General features: G+C 44.5%; 1 long non-coding RNA gene across 2 annotated transcripts in view; it reads left to right on the forward strand.

Annotated features, from left to right (window-relative positions):
- LOC142589060 (uncharacterized) overlaps positions 1-5,526 on the forward strand; it is a 72,181-nt gene extending 66,655 nt beyond the window's left edge. For both annotated transcript variants that reach the window (XR_012829804.1, XR_012829805.1), the window contains exon 4: positions 5,383-5,526. This is a non-coding gene — a long non-coding RNA (uncharacterized LOC142589060). The remainder of the gene's footprint in view (positions 1-5,382) is intronic.
- The last annotated feature ends 474 nt before the right edge of the window (positions 5,527-6,000 follow it).

The raw sequence follows: 6,000 nt of genomic DNA on the forward strand, positions 1-6,000 counted from the left end.
TGTCGTTGACACTTCCTTTGACTCCAGGTTTAGGTAGCGGTGGCTGCACAAGACCACGCAGCTCCAGCGGCATTGGAACTATTGTCCTATAACAAAGGCCCAGGTGAATTTCAGCCGTACTAGAGCCAAGAATGTCCGGTGTCGCCTTGTAGGCGAGCAGAGCATTGTACGGGTCCTTGAATTTAAGAATGAGGCGCTTCACTGTTTGCATCATACGTTCTCCTTCACCATTATCCTTAGGATGTGTAGGGATAGTATTGACGTGGCCAAAGCCATAATCATATGCAAACTCTGTACATGAAAAATGTGGTCTATTGTCTGTCTCTACGGCCGTACCAGAGCAGTGGTTCGCGCCAAGTTCGGCAAAAAACGGCCGAGGGTGTTGGCCATACCATGAACGCTGTGTAATTACGATATATTAGAGGGTGGCTTCCGCTCCTTAATGGCTCTGAGTTTGGCCCGGATCCGGCTGTCTCCCTCCCTGGCTTATTAAGTGGTCGAGAAAGCCTATGCTTCGAACACCGAATATACCGTTTGCTTTGTTTAGGGCAACGTAAGATGGGCCAACTTAGCTAAGACGTTCAATTATCTAGATGCATGTTGCGCTTGTATTTATTTATTTATTTATTTATTTATTTATTTATTTATTTATTTATTTATCCGCATTTGCTGCAGCACCGTCAAGGCGTAATTACAGAGGGGATACAAATATACATTTTTCAAAGATAGTCAAACAGCATGCTGCATGGGCTCAACCTCTGGCCAAAAAAAAAAAAAATGAAAGGGATCACCAATGTGCAATCACACCAGTCATTGTAGAAAAATAAGAAAAGCGAATTACGAAGAGCGGGTAACAGTAGATAATTGCATTAAGTACATCGGCATTGTTGTTGCCACATATGAAAATATTGTCCGTTAGGTTAATGACGCCAGGACGGCCTGTCAGGATTTCAGACGTCATTTTTTTAAAGTACTCTGGAGCTGATGTAATCCCAAACTGCAACCTAGTGAAACAGTACCGCCCAAACGGCGTAATGACCGTGGTGAGCTTTTCTGAGGCCTTGCTAAGTCGCATCTGATGAAAGCCGGAATTTGCGTCCAATTTGGAAAAGTATTCTGCACAGGCAAATGAGCCCAGCGCTTGATCGACCGTAGGCAATGTGTATCCTTCTCCTAAGACAAACTTGTTCAGTCGCGTGGGGTCTACACAAATCCTCACATCTCTGGAGTGATTTTGTGCATGCAGAATGCCGGTACACAACTCTGTTGGCTCTTCAACTTTACGAATGACTCCCATTTGTTCCATCTTATCGAGTTCTCGTTTTACAGGCTCCTGAAGCGGTATATGAATCCTGCGTGCTGCGCTTATTGCAAATGGAGCAGCGTCTGGTTTAAGCCTTCTGGTATACTCCCCGGACATAATGCCTAAGTTGTTAAAAACCTGAGGGCATCGACGATAAACTGGAGGCGTCTGTAGTCCCATCTTTATTTCCACAGCAGTTACGGTAGAACCAGCGTGACGTCAGCGATGGGTGGTTCTAATCACGCGTCATGCGGGAGTGAACTTTTAGCCACACGGAAATACTGCACATACGTCACCGTAGGGGCCGCTGTATGGTCTCGGCGTTGGCAGTTCTCATCTCCCGCTCGGCTTTCGCTGTTTCATCTTTTGCTTTGTTCGTTCGCTCGGTTACGCCACGGACGTCGACTCTCGCCAGAGGAATGGGCACCTAAGCGCTGTGTTGGCTGCGCTCTAAGAAACCAAGCCTCGTGACATCGCAAGGGTTATGTTGATGCGCCAGGAGGAGACGCTATTATACTTTGCCGCTCCTATACGCTCGAGGAGCGGCCATTTTTCTCGGCAGACGCAAAAGGGATCGAGCGCGAGTTGTGTTTGCCGTCGAAGTATGTGTTGTTCTAAGAGGGGTCATATTCAGCAGCTTTCTTCTTGTAGTGACAGTTTCTTTTTGTGTGTCTGTGTGTTTGTTGACGCATTAGGTGTCAGCAGCAAAACGATTCTTAAATATTTACCCTATTTTGTTCAAGATATGAGGGCCAGCACAATATAGTGTGCGGCTACAGCGCTCCGGCAGGACAATAATTGGCAGAGAAATTATCTTTATTTTGCATATTTATTAGCAAATACTGCACCAGTAAGAGATACAACAGAAAAAACAATATTACAGAACTGAGTATCTCGTATCGACAGTACAAACCACAGATATTATAGGCACAACAACACATTAGAAACCTTCTAATAATTACTGAGCGGCAAAAGCCATTTTCTTTTCCTTTGGATGTGAAAACCCTACGAAAGCACACCGTTTGTCGGAAGGTTTATTTCCGATTACTTATGCAAAGAATTATAAGAAAGACGGGTAAATGCTGTAGACAGCACACACCCAGACACACAAGAGGCAGTGATTCACGGGAGGTTGAGCTGGCTGTGTTGGGTTGCGATCTAATAATAGTGTAGGAAATAAATTATAACTTTACACACAGAGCAATTGCAGCAACAAACTGCAGCTCTGTTTTCACATAACAGTGCTTTCATTTAGGCCAAGTTTCATTATGCTTTGTAATGGCATTTGAGCGATAAATGCGGTACAAGAATTTAGCCAGCCACCTTCTTATTTTACCTGCAACTATATTCAAGTAAGAGGTTTACTAATACTATACTATAATAATTACCCTATAAGGTAAAACTATTCTAATATGTTTTATTTCAATTTCCTGACATCAAATTTGCCTAACAGCCGACGCAAGCATCGCGCGGTGATCGGCAGTGTTGCCTGAGCAGCCCAGCCAAACTCCCTCTTGGTTAATAGGAGGTGACTTTCATGTGTTCTCAAAATAAATAACGTTGCCTACATTGAGCGGTTTTTCCTTTGTAATTGGCTACCAGGTGGCGACGGACACGCTCAAGGGTAGAGGGTTTCGATGGGGCCGAGGTAGCGCACTGAATATAGATAAACGAATGAATAGGGTTGTGTAGGCGTCTGCGATTGGCTTGCTTTCCCTTACTTAGTTTGCGGTCGTTGGTCGAAAACCGCGGCGGCGTGAAACGGAAGGCCAGCAAAGCCACTCGAAAACGGTACACGGTCACGTAAAAGGTTTTCTTATACGCAACAAAATCCATGCTCTCCGGCAGCTGCGAGTAGCGAGTGCCTGAGCGATGGGCGGCAGCTATCTTTTATTCCTTTCGGAATGGAGCAGCCGGCGGCTATTAAGAAAAAAAAACAGTTTTGTTTGGCATATTAATGCACATTTAGTGCGTACAGGTCACTTTGACGTGCTGAGTTTTCGCGGTTTTGTGACGTCGTGTGCCAGGCAGGTGAAGTGGCCGCAGCCCAACAACTTTTGACCAATGGCAGAGGGCTAATGGCGAAAAGGCGTCGAATCGGAAATATTTTTATTTTGTTCGGTCAGATTATGAATAATCAGTGCGTACGCGTCACATCAGATGGGGAGCTACTGCGCTTTTTGTGACGCCGCCTGACAGAGAGGCGAAGTAGCCCAAAAATGTTTTTGACAAATCGAGGAGGGCTGATTTCATAATTAGAATAGAAAAGTTTGCAACAGCTTTACGTTATAGCGCTCCTGCTTCGTCACCGGCGGCCTGCAAGTACTCAACAGTTTCTGGCTGCTAAACCCTTTTCCGTGAATTTCTTTTCGAATTAATAAGACGACACCTGCAGGATTACGTGGCTGAAGTTTTTATTTACTCCCTTTCTTTCTCGTTATGACGAATGTATAATACAGGAAGAGTAGCTTCCAGAAGTTGTAAGCCACTGGTAAGCTGTCTGAGAATTTCCAGCTGTAGAAAACTTGTGTTACACAAGAGAAAAAAAAAATATTGCGCAAGGACCACAGAGCGTCGTTCGCTAAGCCTCGAGGTAAACAGCTTCGTACGAAATGCGCGGCAGCCCGACTAGTCGTGATTGTAAGTTCACTCGTTATTAGCGCTATCTACTCGGCTGCTTAGTTCTCAGTTAACCGCGCATATCGCCGTTCAATATGCGATAAGGAAGAACAGACAAGCAGGCTGTTTTTTGGTGATGCACAATAAATTTCCCTTAATAACGCAAAATGCTTATGGCATCCACGCAGAGAAAGAGCAGAAAATAGCGTTTGCAGTGCTTGTTCCGTCTGCGCGATGGACCTTGCACAGATTTCCACACACCACGAGCTCCAGGCGGCTTGCATTGCCTAAGGAAGAGCACGCAAGCACAGCGTTCGCTAACCTAAAGACCTCGTCTGCGCAGCACAGATCAAAATAACTTGAGTAACAATAAAGTCTCAGCTTATTTCTCCAGAGACGAACAGCAGAACAGTAGAGATATAGCAAAGCACAATTGCCGTGAGCGGATTAGCAAGCACTCACTCCACTCTGAAGTTGCGATTTATAAGTAGCTTCAATTCATTTACACACCACAGACCAATGTACTGGGTTTACTGACGACCCTTCTATTCGAGCGTTAACCATTTCGATAAGGTAAGCCGCTGTTCACTGCGTAATAACTGCATAAAAGCATGCGTACCTTTCATTTTATTGGAAGCAGAAAAAATGCGGCCCTGCTGTGCCACCCCGTTTCGACCAAACATAGAGCCGCGAAGAAAGCCTTGTGGCCTTTCTTCAGTTTTCCTTCCTTTGCTGGAATACTGGACGATAAAGAAACACAGTCTTGCAGCGTACAGTACGTGGGAAACGGCATGCACATGTACAGAAAGCGCCAGGAGCAGGCGATCACAATGGAAGTCGTAGCGATATCTGCAACAGCGCCAACCATTCGCGCTAGAATTAAGCGACCAAATACAAAAAAAATTTAAACACATCATTTCCAATGCGCGCTCTGAAGAGCCATCTCCGATATCACCCCTGCTTTGTAAAATTCACTATCCTATTACATGATATGAGCTTGATCCAGATGTTTCTACAGAAGAATGGAACATTTTGTTAGACTGCCAGAAAGGTGATGTTAAAATGTGAAGAATTATTGGCATCTTAGCTTTGTATTGTTATTGCGTAAGCGAGATTCTCTCTAGAAAAACTAAGCCGCACTTGGGACATAACAAAACCCTGCAACAGGATGGTTTCACGAAGGGTCATTTAACAATGTGCTAAAGACATGTAATCATTCATATAAATTAGAAATTTGCGACATACATTGAACATCTCTAATGATTCTGACAAAGTTATTATAATTATGTTTAGCAGCTATCAAGAGCAAACAAGCAGTGCAACAGGTAGCCTGCTAAATGCGCAGCGCAATAATTTTTATAACTGAGTTTTACCTGTGTGATAGTTCGTACAGGCGCGACGGGACACCTTGGATTCTAAGGTGTACACAATCTTTAACAAAAAAATTCATTCTTTTTCAGGTAAGAAAGAATGCCAGATGTACGTGTGGCAGGATCGCCTTTACCAAAGTGTACCGAAATGTGAACATGCATATCAGTCTTGTGCGAGACACATATGCCCTCGATACACGCACCACTGCAGGCCATGACGGGAAAATAAATATTTTTTATGCTTCTCTAGGCTTATAGGGGTCGTCCGTGCACGTATGTGGTCTGAGACGGCCATCCATGCAGAATACCCACATCATACTTTTCTCAGTGGTAAGGGCATCAAAATTACACCTCCAAGAACGCAGAGTCAAGACATAACAGTTTCAAGGTCTCTGTACCGACACTGATCTACCTTTCCCTGCCTGTTTATCTTTCCGGTCGTGAACAGGACCTCCCTGCTGCATTTCATCCATCCATAATCGACAGTCACTGCTCAGGCAACCAAATTACAGGCTATGAGCCTCTTCAGATCTTGAATGTTTATTCCAAGTTCCTCTAGAATACACACTAGCAAACAACCAGCTGCGCACTACGCAGTAGGATAACACCCACTAGGATACCTTTGCCTTCTGTGCAATATTGAGACCTCGCGTATGGCGCTAAAATGCAGTCGTGATGGACAATTTTTGCAGTGTCGTTAAACCAGCG

The sequence above is a fragment of the Dermacentor variabilis genome, chromosome 7 (genome assembly GCF_050947875.1).
Source record: "Dermacentor variabilis isolate Ectoservices chromosome 7, ASM5094787v1, whole genome shotgun sequence".
In the NCBI taxonomy this organism is placed as follows: domain Eukaryota; kingdom Metazoa; phylum Arthropoda; class Arachnida; order Ixodida; family Ixodidae; genus Dermacentor; species Dermacentor variabilis.